The sequence below is a fragment of the Chiloscyllium punctatum genome, chromosome 11, assembly GCF_047496795.1.
Source record: "Chiloscyllium punctatum isolate Juve2018m chromosome 11, sChiPun1.3, whole genome shotgun sequence".
NCBI classification, from domain to species: Eukaryota; Metazoa; Chordata; class Chondrichthyes; order Orectolobiformes; family Hemiscylliidae; genus Chiloscyllium; species Chiloscyllium punctatum.
This window is the reverse complement of record NC_092749.1, coordinates 88,921,007-88,939,680: the sequence shown is the minus strand read 5'-3', so window position 1 is coordinate 88,939,680 and position 18,674 is coordinate 88,921,007. Positions and strand designations below refer to the sequence as shown.

The 18,674-nt window shown below is 41.7% G+C and overlaps 1 protein-coding gene across 4 annotated transcripts in view; it reads left to right on the top strand.

Annotated features, from left to right (window-relative positions):
* Positions 1–18,674, top strand: part of prkn (parkin RBR E3 ubiquitin protein ligase) — a 1,117,394-nt gene that overhangs the window by 162,933 nt on the left and 935,787 nt on the right. The window lies entirely within an intron of this gene.

Below are 18,674 nucleotides of genomic sequence, written 5' to 3'. Positions count from 1 at the left end.
TAGAATAAACAGTAACTAGGGATTTCTTGAACTTTATTCAATGCAGCTTCATTAATTCTGACCTTCTTAATTATGCAGCAAAAGTGTAAGTAAGGGCAAGAGACAAGTCTGCACTAATTGAGCAAATGTTTGCTGTCTGGGTGAGCTAGTTGTCCATCACTGTTTCTTTTCTTCAGTTTTATTTTAACATTCCTGTTTTATATAATTGGATCAATTTTTGAACAAGAAAATGTGAATGGGATGTGATATCATTGACATAATGGCAGAAGTGTGTGGCCCAAGTGTGGCCCCAGAAGCAAGATAAGTGGCAAATTAAATATGAAGAACATGTATGTTTGAACTTTTTTTTTGTCTTTTTTCCTGAATTTTGGAAGAGTCATGCATTTGGTTTTCCTTTTGTGTATTTGTGATTTGCTTTTACTGTAAGGGAACCTCTTGTGCTTTTGCTTTAAGTGAATGAACATTAATCCATAAATGATTATGGGTAACTAAAATGTAGTCACTTGTTAAATACCGAATTGGTTACCCGAAAATGCAACTTTAAAAAAAAAGGGTTTTGTGATTTACATATGAAAGAAGTGAAACTATTATTGTATTCTAACAGATGAAAGGCTTAACAGACAATCAATTTTTAAATATATAAATTCAGTTACATCACACTGCAAATTTTTGCTATAAACTCTATGTTATGATCGAGCCCTCCACAATCACCTGATAAAGGAGCGGCGCTCCGAAAGCTAGTGTGCTTCCAATTAAACTTGTTGGACTATAACCTGGTGTTGTGTGATTTTTAACTTTGTACACCCTAGTCCAACACCAGCACCTCCAAATCATGACCGAATTGGTTATGTGAGACCTTGGTTTTGATTATTTGTGTATTGCGATCAAGACTTTTATGTGGTTTTTGTGAGACGACATTGCTGGGTAACAGATTCTGATAGTGTTTGTTGCCTTGTTTATTGCCTTTGAGTAAAAGGAGAAAACTGTTCTAAAGGGAGCGAATCATCTTTGAAGAGGGTTCTGCTGGCACTTGGACATCTAAATGATTGAAAGAGGAAATAATACAAAAATTGTACAAACAGACTAACTTAACACATACATTCAAAAAATGCATTGTCAAAGGGATATGGATGTGATGGGTTTCTTGCACACTGAAACACAGAAACCATTTACAGTTCCTTCGCGGATTGCATGTTACACCTCTGGTTACTATATGGTGCATCAAATTGCATATAGAGGAGCTCTCCTTCATTGCTACATGCATACGTTTGTTAACTTTGTGCTGGGGAATTGTACAACTCTTCAAACTTCTTCATAACTGAATTACACAGTTAACTTCAGTGATTTTTGAAAGAAAACAGAATAATTTTCAATAGCAAGAACAGTCCAAAGTATGAGATGTATCTCAGTTAATAGTCCTGTTGTCTCTGGGTCAAAGGTTATGGGTACAGATTTCACTCCTGGTCTTAGGCACAAAGAAACCAGGCTGACATTCTAGTGTCATTGTGAGCATGAACCGTAAGAGATAGCAACTTTCAGATGAGATAATAAACTGAGCCCTGAACGCCCTCTGAGAGGGGTGGAAAATGTTCCACTTATTTATTTCAAGAAGTTTGGAGGAATTATCCCTGATAGCCTGGCAATATTTATCCCACAATCAACATCATTTAAAAATATTGGTCATCATCACTTTGCTGTTTGTGGTAACTTGATGTGTGCAAATTTGTTATTGTTTTTCCTGCACCTGGTTGATAAGACACTTTGCGATGCCCAGTGTTCATGAAAGGGAAATATAAATTCAAGTCTTTACTTTTTATCATCATCAATTCTTCATTATGATCTTTCTTTATAATGTATCTCTAAAGATAGGTGACCACAGCTATTTTTTGCTCCTGTAAATCACTCATTTTTCTTCTGGAAATTACAATGATCTGGGTCAGACATGAGTAATTGTCATTAGGCTGAGGTACTAAATGTTGCCAGATGACGACAAAACTGGTAGAAAAAATAATTAGAAGTTAAATACTTTTATGCTCCAAAAATCATTTTGTATATTTTCTTTCTCAGACACTGTACCAGTGAAATATATTGCTTTACAGATACTTTTGCACTTTGTATTTCTTGTTACAATCATTAATCTTACCATTATTATTCAAATAAAGAAGTAAGATGGGTTATCATAACAATAGGACGCTTGTAGTAAGATATTGAAAAAAATTGTATTTCTGCTGTGGAGCTTAGTTCAGTTAGCTGAATATTTAAGGTTGTTCTGAATAGTGCTGACAGCATGGGGTTCGATTCCCATTTCAGTTGAAACAGACTTAAAACTCCTTGCCCCGTCCCTGAAAGTGGAAGGCAATGGCAAACCACCAATGGCAGAAAACTGTCAATGATATGACTCAAGATGAGACATCAGCAAAAAATAAGCCCAGGAACTGCCTTCTGGCAAACCAGTCCTACCATTTATTTTTTCTGTACCAAGTTGTTTTTTTTTCATGGAAAACCTATTCTATTTTAACAGGATCAAAGGGAATCATTTGTTATATCAAAAGACAGAAAACATCTCATTTGATGCTGAGACTAAAAGACACAGAGGACAAGTAAAAAGTGAATTCACAGTGATGCTTTTTGTATTCCTTTATTAATATTTCCGTTCTACACATTCTGGATACTTTGCAAATGCTGCTGAATGCTGAGAAAAATTTTGTTGGTCTAATAATAAAGAAGACCCCCATATCAACCAAATTCTCCTGGCAATTGCTATTCTCTGATGCTCATTCCTTGCTACATCACTGACATGAAATATATAAAGTACTGCTTAAGGTATGTCTAGTTCATGGATCTGAAGATGATGAGATAAATCCAGTGCCATTTAGCTTGTCCTGTGTTACATTTAATAGGAAAACAGCGACAGATGCAGAAAAAAAATGGGGAAATAATCCAACTCCTCCATGTACTGTCTTAGTATTCTGATCCCCTTAAGATATCAAAACATGATTGTTTCAAAGGGTATAAATTCATCTTGGTTGGTGGTGCAAAATGGCATCATCAACCAGCCTGATGGTCAGCAGTCTTCTCTTTGATAGAGTGAGATACCAAGCAGGGAATATGCAGTGAATCCTTCCTTTTGTGAATGTTTTTTGAACTCAGAAGTCAAGCAATCTAAAAAGTACACACTTGTCCCAACAGTTGCTAGAATACTATATTTTATTCTGTTCAGAATTAGGACAGGATATACCACAAGGTTTTCAATAGGCCACTCAGGACAATTCAAGAGTGACTGAAAGGAGTTCAAAGTTTATAAGCAGTGAATGAGGATTTAAGAGGGAAAGAGAGAAACAGACTCCATTTTTGGAGAGCTGCTGGGAAGACAGCTGAACTATACACATTCTGTTTGGAGGACTCCGTGAGGAGTCAAGAGCAATAGGAATGGCTAACACTGTTAGAACTTAGGAAGACGTTCTAGGAATTAGTAGGCAGTTAAATTATGGAGTCAGGACTTAACCTTGGGGATCAGGTACAGTGGGAAGGTCACTGCCTCTCTGTTAGAGAAAGCTGTAAAGGGCTCAGAAGAGACCTGCAAGCATTAGTACTTCAGTACAGCTAAGAGTGGAGATTGAAAAGCTCACAAGCATAGAGTCATAGAGATGTACAGCATGGAAACAGACCCTTCGGTCCAACCCGTCCACGCCGAACAGATATCCCAACCCAAGCTAATCCCACCTGCCAGCACCTAGACCACATCCCTCCCAAACCCTTCCAATTCATGTACCCATCCAGATGCCTTTTAAATGTTGTAATTGTACTAGCCTCCACCACTTCCTCTGGCAGCTCATTCCATATACGTACCACCTTCTGAGTGAAAACGTTGCCCCTTTGGTCTCTTTTATATCTTTCCCCTCTTATCCTAAACCTATCCTCTAGTTCTGGACTCCCCCACCCCAGGGAAAAGACTTTGTATATTTATCCTTTCCATGCCCCTCATTATTTTATAAGGTCACCCATCAGCCTCCAATGCTCCAGGGAAAATAGCCATAGCCTATTCAACCTCTGTCTGTAGCTCAAATCCTCCAACCCTGGCAACATCCTTGTAAATCTTTTCTGAACCCTTTCAAGTTTCAAAACATCTTTCCAATTGGAAGGAGACTAGAATTGCACACAATATTCCAACAGTGGCCTAACCAAAGTCCTGTACAGCCTCAACATGACCTCCCAATTCCTGTACTCAATACTCTGACCAATAAAGGAAAGCATACCAAACGCCTTCTTCACTATCCTATCCACCTACAACTCCACTTACAAGGAACTATGAACCTGCGCTTTTTGTTCAGCAACACTCGCTGGGACCTTACCATTAAGTGTATAAGTCCTGTTAAGATTTGCTTTTTCAAAATGCAGCACCTCACATTTAAGAAATTAAACTCCATCTGCCACTTCTCAGCCCATTGGCCCATCTGGTCAACATCTTGTTGTATTTTTGAGGTAGTACTCTTCGCTGTCCACTACACTTCCAATTTTGGTGTCATCTGCAAATGTACTAGTTATACCTCTTATGATCACATCCAAATCATTTATATAAATGACTAAAAGTAGTGGACCCAGCACTGATCCTAGTGGCATTGCACTGGTCACAGGGCTCCAGTCTGAAAAACAACCCTCCACCACCACCTTCTGTCTTCCATCTTTGAGCCAGTTCTATATCCAAATGGCGAGTTCTCTCTGTATTCCATGAGATCCAACCTTGCTCACCAGTCTCCCATGGGGAACCTTGTCAAATGCCTTACTGAAATCCATATGGATCACATCTACCGCTCTGCCCTCATCAATCCTCTTCTTCAAAAAACTCAATCAAGTTTGTGAGACATGATTTTCCATGCACAAAGTCATGTTGACTATCCCTAATCAGTCCTTGCCATTCCAAATGCATGTACATCCTGTCCCTCAGGATTCCCTCCAACAACGTGTCCACCACCGAGGTCAGGCTCACTGGTCTATAGTTCCCTGGCTTGTCCTTACAACCTTTCTTAAAGAGTGGTACCACATTTGCCGACCTCCAGTCTTCTGGCACCTCACCTGTGACTATTGATGATACAAATATCTCAGTAAACGGCCAAGCAATCACTTCCCCAGCTTCCTACAGAGTTCTAAGGATCTGATCAGGTCCTGGGGATTTATCCACTTTTATGTGTTTCAAGACATCTAGCACTTCCTCCTCTGTAATATGGGTATTTTTAAAACTTTCACCACCTATTTCCTTACATTCTATGTCTTCCACGTCCTTTTCCACAGTAAACACTGATGCAAAATACTCGTTTAGTATCTCCCCCATAAAGGCTGCCTTGCTGATGTTTGAGGGGCCCTATTCTCTCCCTAGTTACCCTTCTTTCCTTAATGTATTTGTAAAAACCCTTTGGATTCTCCTTAACTCTATTTGCCAAAGCTATGTCATGTCCCCTTTTTACCCTCCTCATTTCCCTCTTACGTATACTCCTACTGCCTTTATACTATTCTAAGGATTCACTTGATCTATCCTGTCTATACCTTTGCTTAATGTAGCTCAGCAAAACTGAAGCTTGGGGAAAACCTCAGGGATCAGACTAGCTGAGTGAATTAGTTGTTTGTGAAGTGAAAAGAAACTCCACAGAGGCCAGTATCCTGTCACCATGTCATACTTTAGTTACACATGGAAAGTCCTTGACACTGATCCAGTTCCTTCAGAGCCAGTTCTCAGTGTGTCAGAATGTCTGACACTCCACTTTTTATCTGTCAGCCAGGGCTCCCTGATTGGACCAGATGGGGTCCTCCTGGCAGATCTCATTATAATTACTCCATCCCTGTCCCTCTGAGTGTGAGGACATAGGATGGTCCTTTTTCCTGTTGCGCCATCTGAGGTGTGTTAGCACTGGATCAGGTTCCTCCATCTCTGCTCGGATACGGTACTGTGCAATGCATAGAAACTTGCCTCTTGTACGCGGAGCATCTTGGAAGAAATTCACTCTGTTCTTCAGGCAGCAAAGGCATCATGCGGCGAGATCTGTCATGTTCATTTCAGATTCAGAGATCTGTTCAACACTTGACAGAGACAGAGACCTCAAGGGTTCCGACTGTACTGAGAAGAGGGGATGATTTGCTCCCGTACCATTTGCAAGTTTGCTGCATTCATACGGTCCACACGCTTATTCAGGACCTTCATTCCTACCTGAGCCTTGTATGACACTGGTGCTGACTTTGCAATGAACAAGGCTCTTACTCTTGCAGGACCATTTCTGTGATTCCAGCACCAAATCTTATCCCGTGTTGTAACTGTCTCTCTAACTTGATGTGAGTCTGGCTTCCAGTGTGGGATTTCTGATGCTATTTCACCCTCCCCCAGCTCCGGTAAGATCAGATTTAACCTGATTCAGAATCTTCTCCCCATTAGCAACTGTGCTGGGAGTATCCCTGTTGTTGCATAAGGGTGGTCCTGTGATCAAATAGGAACTGGGACAGTTTGGTATCTAACGAAGCTATAGGCTATTTCTTCAAACCTACCTTTAAAGTTTGGATTGCTCTTTCTGCCAAGCCACTTTCTGTCACTGGATGATGGATGGTATGAAGCTGTCCTTATATTCGAATACCATCCAATCTCAGGAAATATTCAAGTTCCCAGCTGGCAAACAATGGCCTGTTATCGGTGACCAACACTTCTGGAAGTCAGTGTATTGCACAAGATGTACACAGCTTTCCTATACGACGTTTCGGGCAAAAACCCTTCATCAGGAATAAAGGCAGTGAGCCTGAAGTGTGGAGAGATAAGCTAAAGGAGGGTGGGGGTGGGGAGAATGTAGCATAGAGTACAATGGGTGAGTGGATGAAGGTGATAGGTCAAGGAGGAGAGGGTGGAGTGAATAGGTGGAAAAGAAGATAGGCAGGTAGGACAAGTCCGGACAAGTCAAGGGTTCAGTTACTGAGCTGGAAGTTTAGAACGAGGATGAGGTGGGGGAAGGGGAAATGAGGAAACTGTTGAAGTCCACATTGATGCCCTGGGGTTGAAGTGTTCCGAGACGGAAGATGAGGCGTTCTTCCTCCAGGCGTCTGGTGGTGAGGGAGCGGCGGTGAAGGAGGCCCAGGACCTCCATGTCCTCGGCAGAGTGGGAGGGGGGAGTTGAAATGTTGGGCCACGGGGCGGTGTGGTTGATTAGTGCGGGTGTCCCGGAGATGTTCCCTAAAGCGCTCTGCTAGGAGGCGCCCAGTCTCCCCAATGTAGAGGGGGCCGCATCGGGAGCAACGGATACAATCAATGATATTAGTGGATGTGCAAGTAAAACTTTGGATGTGGAAGGCTCCTTTAGGGCCTTGGATAGAGGTGAGGGAGGAGGTGTGGGCGAAGGTTTTACAGTTCCTGCAGTGGCAGGGGAAAGTGCCAGGATTGGAGGGTGGGTTGTAGGGGGCCGTGGACCTGACCAGGTAGTCGCAGAGGGAACGGTCTTTGCGGAAGGTGGAAAGGGGTGGGGAGGGAAATATATCCCTGGTAGTGGGGTCTCTACAATGACTCAGAACATTGAGCCCATGCAAGGACCTGTATAGTTGTCCAGGGTTTACCCAGCCATTCTCATGAATGTGGGGGAGCTGCCTGCGGTAATTTTTGTCCTGAAGACCAGAGGAGTGGAAGTAAGGCCATTCGGCCCATCGAGTCCACTCCACCATTCAATCATGGCTGATGGGCATTTCAACGCCACTTACCCGCACTCTCCCCATATCCTTTAATTCCTTGCGAGGTCAAGAATTTATCAATCTCTGCCTTGAAGACATTTAACGTCTCGGCTTCCACTGCGCTCCGTGGCAGTGAATTCCACAGGCCCACCACTCTCTGGCTGGAGAAATGTCTCCTCATTTCTGTTCTAAATTGACCCCCTCTAATTCTGAGATTGTGCCCTCGAGTTCTAGTATCCTCACCTGACGGAAACAATTTCCCAGCATCCACCCTTTTTAAGCCATGCAAGTTTCTTTTAGATCTCCCCTCAACCTTCTAAACTCTAAGAATACAATCCCAGGATTCTCAGCCATTCATCGTCTGTTAGGCCTACTATTCTAGGGATCATCCGTATGAATATTAGCTGCACACATTCCAGTGCCAATGTGTCCTTCCTGAAGTGTGGGGCCCAAAACTGGACACAGTATTTCTAAATGGGGCCTAACCAGAGCTTTACAAAGTCTCAATAGCACATCACTGCTTTTACATTCCAACTTCTTGAAATAAATGACAACATTACATTTGCTTCTTAACCATGGATTCAATCTGCAAGTCAACCTTTCGAGAATCCTGTACTAGCACTCCCAGATCCCTTTGTACTTTAGCTTTATGAATTTTCTCACCGTTTATAAAATAGTCTATGCCTGTGTTCTTTTTTCCAAAGTGCAAGACCTCACATTTGCTCACATTGAATTTCATAGCCATTTCTTTGACCACTCTCATAAACTGTCTAAATCTTTCTGTAGCCTCCCCACCTCCTCAGAACAACCTGCATGTCCACCTAACTTCGTATCATCGACGAACTTTGCCAGAATGCCCCCAGTCTCTTCATTCAGATCATTTATACAAAAGTGAATAGCTGGGGCCCCAACACTGAACCCTGCGGGACACCACTTGTCACCAGCTGCCATTCTGAAAAAGAACCTTTCATCCCAACTCTCTGCCTTCTGTCAGACAGACAATGCTCAATCCATGCCAGTAGCTCATCTCGAACACCATGGGCCCTCACCTTACTCAACAGTCTTCTGTGAGGCACCTTATCAGAGGCCTTTTGGACGTCTCAGCACATAACATCCACTGGGTTTCCCTGGTCTAACCTACTTGTTACCGCTTCAAAGAATTCTAATAGGTTTGTCAGGCAGGACCTGCCCTTACTAAATCCATGCTGACTTGTTCTAATTCAACCCTGCACTTCCAAGAATTTTGAAATTTCATCCTTAACAATGGATTCTAGAATTTTACCTACAACTAAGGTTAGGCTAATCGGCCTATAATTTTCCATCTTTTGTCTTGATCCTTTCTTGAACAAGGGGGTTACAACAGCGATTTTCCAATCATCTGGGACTTTCCCTGACTCCAGTGATTTTTGAAATATTCCACCAACGCCTCTATTTCTTCAGCCACCTCCCTCAGAACTCTAGGATGGAGCCCATCCGGGCCAGGAGATTTATCAATTTTTAGACCTTTTAGCTTATCAAGTACTTTCTCCTTTGAAATGGCCACCATAGCCAACTCTTCCCCTTGACTCTCCTTAATTGTTGAGATATTACTCATGTCTTCTACTGTGAAGACTGACACAAAGTATTTATTCAGTTCTTCAGCTATTTTCTTATCTCCCATCACTAGCCTTCCGGCATCAGTTTGGAGTGGCCCAATCTCGACTTTTGCCTCTTTTCCTTCTTATGTATTGAAAGAAACTTTTACTTTCATTTCTAATATTACTCACTAGCTTACCTTCATATTTGATACACTCCTTCCTTTTTTCTCTCTTTGTTATCCTGTGTTTGTTTTGTAGTCTTTCCAATCTTCTGATTTCCCGTGCTCTTGGCAACTTTATAGGCACTCTCTTTGTCTGTGATACATTTCCTGAGTTCCTTCATCAGCCATGGTTGTCTAATTCATTGTTCCCCCTCCTAACGCCCCCGACCCCCTCCCCAGGGTAATCTTTCTTTTCTTTGGGATGTACCTCTGTATTGTGTCCTCAATTACACCCAGAAACTCCTGCCATTGTTGCTGTGCTGTCTCCCCCACTAGGCTCTGCTTCCAGTTAATTTCCATCGGTTCTCTCTCATGCTCCTGTAATTACCTTTATTTAACTGTAGCACCATTACATCTGATTTTGCCTTTTCTCTTTCAAACTGCAGACTGAACTCTACCATATTATGATCGCTGCCGCCTAAGTGTTCCCTGACTTTAAGATCTTTTATAAAGTCTTGCTCGTTACATAGTACTAAATCCCGAATAGCCTGCTCCCTCGTGGGCTCCATCACAAACTGTTCCAAAAAGCTATCCTGTAAGCATTCCATGAATTCCCTTTCTTTGGATCCACTGGTAACATAATTCACCCAGACCATTTGCACATTGAAATCCCCCATGATCACCGTGACCTTACCTTTCTGATATGCCCTATCTATTTCCTGGTACATCTTGTGCCCCTAGTCCTGAGCACTGCTGGGAGGTTTGTACATAACTTCCATTCTGTTTTTTGTTTGCCTTTGTGGTTCCTCAACCCCACCCACACAGACTCCACATCATCTGACCCTATATCATTTAATGCCATAGATTTAATTTCATTCTTAACTAATAGGCACTCCAACCCCCTACCCACCTCCCTGTCTTTTCGATAAGTTGTAAATCCTTGGATGTTTAACTGCCAGTCCTGAATCCCCTGCAACCACATCTCTGTGATGCCTACCACATCATAATCATTTATGATGATTGTGCTATTAATTCATCTACTTTGTTACGAATACTTCGTGCATTCAGGTAAAGCACCTTAATGCTAATTTTCTTATCCTCATAATTTCCATCACCTCTAGCTAAGTTAGCCTTCCTGTTTGCTTCATTCCTTGTCTGCTTCGAACTTAAACCCTGCACAAATGCTAACCTGCTGCTTATCTTTCTACCTGACTCCATAGTCCCTGTTGCTTTCCCTTTCCCTCCCTCCTCCCGACTCACAAGTTTGAAGTCCTCGTGACCACCCTATTTATATTTTTCGCCAGAACACTGGTTCCAGATCACCGGTACTGATCGCCCCAGTTCCAAAACTGATGCTAATGTCCCATGAAAAGGAAACCCTCTTTCTGACACCAATCTCTTATCCACGTGTTTACTTCCCTGATTTTCTTATCCTTATGCCAATTAGCAATGGCTCGGGCAGTAATCCAGAGATTATGACCCTCGAGGACCTGTTCTTCAATTTCCTTCCTAGTGCTTGATACTCCCCAAACAGGTCCTCCTTCCTAGCCTTGCCTATGTTGTTTGTGTCAACGTGGACCACAACAACTAGATCCTTCCCCTCCTGCTCCAATATCCTTTTAAGTCATTTGGAGATGTTCTGCACCCTGGTACCAGGCAGGCAACATACCAAGCGGGACTCCCGATCTGGCTCTCAAAGGGTGCTATCTGTTCCCCTAATTATGGAATCCCCTATAACAACTACTTCTCTTTTTGCTCTCCTTTCTTGAATGGCCTTCTGCACCATGATGCCGTGGTCAGCTGGCTCATCCTGTCCACAGCCCTTTTCCTCATCCATACAGGGAGCAAAAATCTCATAACTGTTGGACAAGGTCGAGGGCTGAGGCTTCTCCACTCCTGTGCTACCTGCCTCACTGACAGACACACCCTGTTGTTCATGAGCACTGACTGAATTTGAATTACTTAATCTGCCGGGTGTGACTGCCTCCTGAAGCAAAGCGTCCAGGTAACTCTCCCCCTCCCAGATGTGCCACAGTGTTTGAAGGTCAGATTCCAGATCATCAATTCTGATCTGGAGTTCTTCCAGCAATCAATACTTGATGCAGATGTGGTCACTGCCATTCACAATGAGATCAGCCTGCTCCCTTCATACCGCTACAGAACATCACCTGTTCAACCTAGTTAGTACTCTGGACACTGCCCCACCAATGTGGTTATGTCTGCATCCAATCCTGGCCAACAGACATAACTTCTCACCAACAGCTTAATTTTGGAGATTCCGAGATGACTTTGGTGGAGTTCATCCAGTATCTGGTGGTGACCTTGGCTGAGGACAATCACTCTTATTTCGTGCAATAATATGCCATCCTATACTGTGATGTGGTCCGTCTGGGTCCAAAAAGTTTAAATTCTGGTTGTGTTGTCCCTTTGGTTTGCTACATCAGTGCCAGTTGTTTCAGTTTTGTCAGGACCAGATCTTTCTGCTTCCAAAGTCTGATATTATTAGCTGTGACTAGAAATGTGTCCAAAAAATTTAAAACCATTATGGGCTCTTCCAGTGGTAGTACCACCTATGAGCTAATAGTACCCTGATGCTGTACAGGGAAGTATTTCATGTCAATACCAGATCTCATTTGGGATTATAGTGTGCAACACCTTAGAGGATGATAACAGTTTCACCACTTCCCTGAAAGTCTGGCTTGGCGACAAGAACATTTTCAAGACTGATCCTAGTTTAGGAGTTGATGCAAAGTGCCAGGATGAAGGCCAGATTATGTATGAACTTTCAGTCATAATTCACCAGCTCAAGGAAAGATCTAAGCTCTGGTAGAGACATGGGAGCCTTGATCATCCTCACTTTATCTTCCAATGGATATAACCTGTTCTTGTGGACTCTAGCCCAATTAGGTCACCTGGAAGGTCAGCCTCTACTTTCGCCATAAGACAAATGACACTGAGCGGGCTTGCAGAATTGTGGTATTGCTTCCTGGTCAACACACGAGGTAGCCTTGGCTCCTCTGAGAGTCCATAGACCTTCCTGAAAGACGACCTGGTATTTAATTGGGACTGCACTCAGGCAGCCATTTGCTAGTCAAGAAATGTTGAGCCAATCTAGGTGAATCTTTCGCAACCAATTTTGCCCCATTAAGCTTGAGCCCAAGACTTCTATGACAATCACTGAACCAGCTGTTTTTCATGAGAATCCAGAACCAAAATTGCACCCTTAATCTGTAAAGGTTCCCTAGTATAGATTTTTAATCGAGCCAAGGCCTTGTGCAAACTTTAGGATTGGAGTCCAGATTGAATTTTGTCAAAGACTATTCTGCAATCACTGAAATGGCTGCGTCAGTAACAACTTCCGTTCGAACTGGATGACTATTTAACCAGACAATTTTTTTTGATTGGTTCTGATTTGGATGTTGCTCAACAGTGTAGGTAGACTGTCCAGAGTGTGCACTCTCCTGGATACCAGTCTATAATTTTTAAAAATTCAATTTAGGTCTCGCAGGATTTCTTAGTCGTTTTGAGTTTGCATACCAGCAGCAACTACAATGGCGTGTTGGTCTAGTTTAGGCTTAGTTTGATTTGGGTTTTGCTGTGGGCTGACCTGGAGTCCCTCAGTTTCGGATATGTCCTGAGTGTGGTTATGTAATTGCCTTCACTCAAATAGTGATCCCCAAGTTCAGTAGGATTAGTAAGGGTGTCCATCTCCATCGGATAACATTGCAACTTAATTACCTCAACTCAAAGATGACTGTTGCAAGCGAGTTTCTTAAGGAATATGCTTTACTCTTGTCACTGCTTAAATAATTCCACAGAGGCTGCTATCCTGTCTCTGACTCACCCTTTCTTTACACATGAAAAGTTCTTGACACTGGTTCAGCCCCGTCACAGCCAGCTCTGAGTGTCTGACACTCTGAGAGTTGGCTCTGATTGGACCAGATTAACAGCCCCAGTCAGAGAACGCATTCTGTGTGGTCCACTTGGTTGACCTCATTACAGTCACTGCCTGAAGAGCTAGACTTGTGCTTGTGATTGAATGTATCATGCCATTTCAGAGTCATAGAGTCATACAACACAGAAACAGACCCTTCGGTCCAACCAGTGTATGCTGAACATGATCCCAAACTAAAATTGTCCCACCTGCCTGCTCCTGGTCCAATCCTTCCAAACCTTTCCTATTCATACATTTATTCCAGCATCTTTTAAATATTGTAATTGTGCCCGCATCCACCACTTCCTCAGGAAGTTCATTCCACATACAAACCACCCTCTGTGTAAAAAATGTTGTCCCTCCTGTCTGTTTTGAATTTCTCTCTTCTCACCTTTAAAAAATGTGCTGCCTAGTCTTGCAATCCCCCATTCTAGAGAAAAGACACATATTGTTTACCCTATTTAAACCCCTCATGATTTTATAAACTTCTATAACGTCACCTGTCAACTTCTACACTCCAGTTAAAAAAAGTCCCAGCCTTCCAGCCTTTCTTTATTCCTCAAACCTTCCATACCTGGCAACATCCTGATAAATGTTCTCTGAACTCTCTCCAGCTTAATAACATCCTTCCTATAATTGGGTGATCAGGAGTGGTCACAGTATTCCACAAGAGGCCTCACCAATGTCCTGTACAACCTCAACATGTCTTCCCAACTCCTACACTCAAAGCACTGAGCAATGCAGACAAGCGTGTTAAACGCCGTTTTAACCACCTGGACTATATGTGGCGCAAACTTCAAAGAATTATTTCGCTGACACCGTAGGTCCCTCTGTTCTACGACACTACCCATTAATAGTATAAGTCCTACCCTTGTTTTATTGTCCCAAAATGCAATACCTTGCGTTTATCTAGATTGAACTCCATCTGCCATTTTTCAGCCCATTGACCCACGAACAATTTCACCTTTGTAATCTTAGAAAACCTTCTTCACTGTCTACTATGCCACCAATTTTGGTGTCCAGGGAAGCTTACCCCAGAAAAGTACAGTGATGAACTGGAGCAGAAGAGTCATTGAGGCAGCCTGTGCTGGTGCAGCTCTTGAGAGGAAGTTTCAATGCTAGGACGATAGAAGTGAAAAATTATAATCCCTTGCAAAGTTTAGAGTCTTGATGACTTTGTCAATAATGTCTGGTGTAAATTGCTGAGAAATTCGTGGGATGTGTCTTGATTATATTTGCAATTTGGTGTGTGCTGTTGAGTGCTCGATACCAGTTTATTATGCATTCTTACCAAATTAATTCTGAGTGTTAAAAATAAATGGTACATGTATTGTCGCTTCTATTCTTGTTCAAACGTTATAAAGTTTATTGTTGCTTATTAAAAACCATTGACTCTTATGGATTTACTCCATTAGTATGTGCCATGGATCTCACACTTTGTCTACTTTCAAATAAAAATGACCGATTCCTAGCCAGATTGTAATTTAAACTTCATGGTCTGATCCATGATCTTGACAACAAACAGGCATTCTGTGCAAAAAGGGTTATCACTCAAGATGGGCTTATATCTCCAAATGTTTCTACAATTTTTGTTCCTGATAATTAAATACTGACAATTATAGTTACCACTTAGAACTACTTTGCAATTTACAGAGAGTATGATACTTTTTGTGTCAACCCCAGATGTCCATTTGTAATCGGTTTTAATGATACTGCTATGAAAAAAAGAGAATGACAGAGCAGCAATATGCTCCTCAGCAAGTTAATTGAGTTGTGTGTGAACAGGTGGAAATAGAATCAACATTGGAGGAGATAGTAATGCGGGGATTCATCTCGTGTATCAGGTACTGGCAGCAGCTCCAGCTGCAATCGTGGCTTTGTGATATCAATTGTGACAGACCTGCTTGCAAATTATCAACAAACTGTTCCAGAATGCCGAGAGTCATTCAGTGGGGCTTTAATATATGTAATGTAATTTGGGGAGGCAGTGGTGTAGTGGGAATGTCACTGGACTTAAAATCCAAATATCCCAGGCAAATGGGTTTGAAACCCATGGCAGATGGTGAAATCTGAGTTTAATAAAAGCTAGTCTAATGGCAACTGTTGATTGTCATAAAAACCTACCTGGTTGACTAATGTCCTTTTGGGAAGAAAATCTGCCATCTTTGTTCGATCTGACCTACATGCGACTCCTGACCCATAACAATGTGGCTTTTCCTTATCATCTACACAACTAGGGATGAGCAATAAATGCTAGCCTGGCCAATGATGGCCACATCCCATGAGTGATTTTTTTTTAAGAAAGCGAGCAACATACTTCTCCTGGGATCAGTGTTGGGACTTTTGCTTTTCCAGATTAATGACCTAGTCCTTGGTGTAAAGGGTGTCATTTCACAATTTATGGATATCAATGTAAATTAAAGTTGTCAATGTAGAACTTCTAAAAGACATAACCATGTTCATTGACTAGATGGTAGAAGGATTTCAATGCAGACAAATGTTAAGTAGTTAATTTTGGTTGGAAGTACGTGGAAAATCAATATAGCATAAAGGGTACAATTCTGAAGGGTGTGCAGGAACAAGGAACCTGGGTGGATATGTGTACAAATCATTGAAGACATGAGGACAAGAGAGTGGTTAACCAAGCAAACAGCACTTTAGGTTTCCTTAATAGGGACATTCTGTACAAGAGCAAGGAGGTTATGCTAAATTTGGTCTCAACTGGAGTACTGTGTCGAGTTCTGGGTACCACACTTTAGGAAAGATATCAAAGCATCAGATAGAGTACAGAAATGATTCACAAGAATGGTGCCTGGGATAAGAAGCTTCAGTTATGTAGATAATTAGAGAAATCCAGAGATCTTTTTCTTGGAGAAGAGAAGGTTGAATTGAGATTTATTAGAGATAGTAAAAATCATGAGGTGCCTGAATGTAGTAGACAGGAAATACTTGCCTGAAAGTATACTTGGTGGAAGAATTGAGAATAAGAGGGCACATATTTAAGGTAATTTAGAAGAGGAACAATGGATTTATAAAGAAAAACATTTTCATGCAATAAATGGCTAATAACTGGAAGGTGCTGCCTGAGAGTATGGCGGAAACAGGCTCATTTGACGCATTTATGAGGAAATTTAATTATTGTCTGAAAATGAAAAATGTGCAGGGTCATGGAGAAAATCAGAGGAGTGACTGTTGTTGCACGGCTCATTCAAAAAACCGGTGCAAACTTTGATGCCCTAAATGGCATCCTTCTCTGTTGCAACAATTCTGTGCTCATTATGAGGTGATATAGTCGACAAAAATTGATGAATGAAAAATTGATGAATGAAAAAAAAATGAATGCCACACTTTTCCACTGATCTCCAGCATCTGCACTCCTCACTTTCTCCTTGTGAAATTGATGTGATTATGTAAAGCTCTGAGAGGAGAAATTATTTGTATAATTTGTGTCACAGTATATACAAAATCAACCTGATTCCAGAAGAGGAACGAAAAAGAAACACGACAGGCAAGTGGCTTCTGAATCAGATAGAGCCAAAATTATGGATTTGCTTTGTACAAGCTTAGCATTGATATGAAGTGAAACCCCTTTTGTATCAGCATTAAAACTGAAAAGGAGGAAAGAACTTTGATTTATGTAGTACATTTCATAATCTCAGGATATCTCAAAATGCTTTAAATAATAGTTAAATATGTTTGAGGTACTGGTGGAATTTTACAGACTAAATCACATGTGATGACATTGTGTGAAGTCCAGTCACAGCCAAATCCAATATTATGGAAGACAAATAAGCCCAAAAGTCAGATATCTTTTCACTTATAGCAGGCCAGTTACGCAGTTGTTGTGGCAATTCAGTTATTAAGGCAACACTATTTTACGTAGCCTGTATAATTCATTGGTGGTCACATGGACTGATGGGTGGGAGGGAGTTGTGCCACAATGTCCAAAAGGTGTCAGGGTGGGATAAAAGTTAATATTTGAGGAGAGCAATGAGGAGTAGGAGGTTGCAGCTCGGTCTGCAAGAGAGCTAAACAGGATTGTCTTGGAATTATTTGGTGGACAAGTCTGCTTTTGATTCACGAATGCATCATCTGTAAAGTACTCACCGGGAGAAGAGGCTTATGTCAAAGAAGGGCTTCAGCAAAAGAGCTAAAGGTGCCTATGTTCACTTTGATGGAAGCTGTTCCAGAAGGAAGACAGAAGGAAATGGAACAAGAGGAGACCTCTTGGCTAGGAACATCATTGACCCAAGCAGCCAGCAATTTGAATGTCAGGATGATGATGAAGAAGGGCCACATAGAGCATGGGCTTGAAGGGAGCATATGGGTTAGTACCTCAGGATAAGCCACTACCCAGAAGGTAATGCTTACAAGCAACGTTCAATTATCTACAAATGATTGAACCTTATTGTATGAGAAGGCTATATTTCTCCAGGAAGCTGACACGATTATTGGGAAGACAAGTTGCAAATATGTAAAACTCTGTGCCTTGGTTAGTGAAAGTAATGGTAGTGCTAAACTTCTATACTTCTATAACTTTCAGTTATCAGATCTTTGGGGCAGCTTGCAAACTTTGGCCACTACTGTTTCAAACTCATGACAAATGCATTATTCAGGGCAGTAGAACATTGGACAGAATTTTTTTTTGAGAGCAGGTTTGGTCTCCTAAAAAGGGATAGATTTCCTTTGTAGGACAAATTGGATTTTCCTGTGCAATTATGTTCTGTTCTTTTCATAACCTCACCATTTAAATTAAACCCTTAGATTACCCTTAAAATCGAAGGCACCTCTTCTTTGGATCTCTGTACAAACTAAAAATCCAGAGTAAAGACCATACAAACTATGACCAATAAACATATTGCAAATACTCACGAGATTATTCTTCCCAGAACTGTGATGCTGCTGCAAGACACTGTTTGCAGCTTTTTGCTCTTGATTGTTGTCATTTGTTGTGCACTGCATAGCCTGGTAGTGCCAAGAGCAGCGTATCTTGGGGATAGGGACAAAAAAGACCTCTTTGCATCATCAGATGGGAGCTTATGCAATGACTCAGAGAAGGACTACAATGTTCCACATGACCATGGTGAACTGGAGAGACTTGGTTCTAGAGAGACAAGGGAAACCTTGATTATGAGGGATTTTAAGTAAATCTTTGCAGGTCTCCCCCAATTGATAACATGAAGACTTTCAAAAGGCTTGTCTCTATGTATATCTTTTAACTGAGCCTCATTTTCATTCTCAGGTGTCATGGCATTACAACCTCAATCTATATATGGCTGTTTCCAGGACAGACATGAAAATGCAAGTAGC